Source organism: Oryctolagus cuniculus, chromosome 6 (genome assembly GCF_051225735.1).
Source record: "Oryctolagus cuniculus isolate XC-2025 breed Fujian yellow rabbit chromosome 6, ASM5122573v1, whole genome shotgun sequence".
NCBI classification, from domain to species: Eukaryota; Metazoa; Chordata; class Mammalia; order Lagomorpha; family Leporidae; genus Oryctolagus; species Oryctolagus cuniculus.
Window position 1 is genome coordinate 96,804,240 of NC_142872.1, and position 2,417 is coordinate 96,806,656.

Sequence of the window (2,417 nt, forward strand, 5' to 3'; positions counted from 1 at the left end):
ATGCTTGTGCGGAACGGCCATTTTGTCTTAAATCCATCCTGGATTAACATCTTAAAAATACAATAAAATAAACTACTAGAGAGATGAAATAGAAAAACCCAAGGACACATACAACGCAAATTCTTTTTATTAGATTCAATGGACATCAAACTCCTCTGGCCAACTGCCATTGCAGCTCTAAATGCCTGCTGTATCTCTGTACTTCCTGCAGACCCCTAGAGTTGGCAGGATGGACCAGGGACCCACCCCCTGGCTGCCGTTTCACTAGCATTGGCTTAGAAGATGGTAGGGCTATGCATTATGTTGAAAGTTCAAGCCTCTTTACCGCTGGTCAGAGTCAGGAGCAGATCCCTGTTAGTAGACTGTGTGTGTAGTTGTTTGTTGCGATTAAATCAGAGCTGGGAAATTTGACATAGGTTGTGTTTGTCCCTAAAAGCCCCTTGTCATTCCTCTTGGCTTCCAGGTTTTTCAGGATGCAAGGTCTGCCTCCTGACTCACAGAACTCTTCCTGTATTGCTTTATCTCTTTTACTAACCATTGAGGACTTTTTCAATAGTGCTCACTGAATGTGGAGAGGAGAGGAGGAATGAAATCATGGAATAATACTAGTTACATGTGCTAGAAAATAGGCAGGTACTATACCCATCAGACTTAGAAATGTTGCCTGAAAAAATTCACTTTCACTACTGTCTTCAAAGAAGAAAGACTTGGAGAGAGAGAGGGAGGGAGGGAGGGAGGATAGCCCTGGTACAGTACAGGCATATAGACCTATAGGCCACACTTTCTGCTGAAAACAATGACAGAAAAAGCTTGTGCAGGTTCCAGGTCAGAAAGGAAAGAGTCCTGGACCTGTAGTCACAAGGCCTGGCTCTGAGATGTGTCTTGGGAGATCCTGCCCTGCCTGTCCACTCGTGCTTCTGTCTGGGGTGGGCTGTTCTAACAAGGCAGGGCTGGGCCCTGTGAAGAGAAAGGGGAACAGCTGGGGACCCTGGAAAACAATGCTTTTGGCAGGAATACACAGAACGGTTTGTACAACTGGGAATGCCCATCTACAGGGAGCCGGTGTCACGTGGCCGGGCAGGATGGTGAGGAGACAGCGGCATCACAGTGGCCTCTGGTGGGATGTATTTACAACAGAGCTCGATGCTGAGGGAGGGGTGGTGAGCAGGTCACTAACAGCCAGGAAACACACACTGGAACCCTCCGATGGGCTCTGCGAACCTGTGCCGCATCAAGAAAGTGGCAACAGCTTCAGCTACCTTGTCAGGGGCATCCTCATGGACTGCATGGCCACACTGGGGCAGGACCTGCATCTGGAACTTCCCTTGCATCTGGCCAATGGTCAGATCTTTATCCAACCTATCAACACCAGCCAAGAGCAGCAATTTAGGAATAGGGCAACTAAGAAAGAGATTGGATAAGCCTCGAAACCAGCCATCCCAGTACTTTTCTGTTTTTGCCAGTTCAATTCTCCAGGTGTATGGATGGTCCTTCTTGGTCTCCATGTCGTCTTCCTTTTTCCTCTTATTTACTGACTCACTGCCTTCTTCATCTTCTTCTTCTTCCTCTATGATTCCTTCCACTATAGATTTTTGAGCCTTCTGGACTTGTAATTCCTTCACACTGTTTGACTTGGCCAACCATGGAGACCCGAGCAGATTCCAGATTTCGAATTTGGCCACTCTTCACACTCCATTCAATAGCATTCTCCAAAGACTTGAAGGTTTTAGGACGACCACGTAAGAAATTTTGCATACTATTAAGTGCATCCATGGCTGTACCTTCCACAACATCAATCATGCACAGACCCAGAAGACTTGGCACAAGGTTGGATGATGCTGTATGGACTGCAATGGCACCACCCATGCTATGCCCAATCAGCATAATTGGAGGAGGAAGGTCCCCATACATGGCTTCAACCACATTGCCAACATCTTTTGCCATTGTTTCTGCAGACAGGTCTTCAGAATTCTTGACTTTTGTTTCACCATGACTTCGCAGATGGTCTAGCTGGCCATCCACAGTACTTATCATTTTTTGTTTTTTTTGTTTTGCTTTCCTCTTCTGATTTTTGCTTGTGCTATGATTTTTGCTTGTGCTATGATTTGGATGTGTCTCCCACATTCCTATGTTGGAAACTTGATCATCAGGACACTGTGTTGGGAGGCAGGGCCTAATGAAAGGCGATTTGGTCACAGGGGCAGAGCTTTTGTACATGGCTCAAGGTTGATGTCCCAGAGTACATTAGTTATTGGGACAGTGGGTTGCTATAAAAGTGAGTCTGCCCCTCGTGGTTCTTTGTTGCACATGCACCTGCCCCCATGTTATGCTGCAGCAGGAAGGCCCTCACAGGATGCGGTCTCCTTGCTCTTGCACTTCCCAGACTCCAGAATCATGAGCCAAAGAAAGCCCATTTC

The 2,417-nt window shown here is 46.8% G+C and overlaps 1 pseudogene; it reads right to left on the reverse strand.

The window, feature by feature from the left end:
• Window positions 1-946: 946 nt before the first annotated feature.
• On the reverse strand, window positions 947-2,217 carry LOC149126236 (protein phosphatase methylesterase 1 pseudogene; annotated as a pseudogene).
• Window positions 2,218-2,417: the final 200 nt, after the last annotated feature.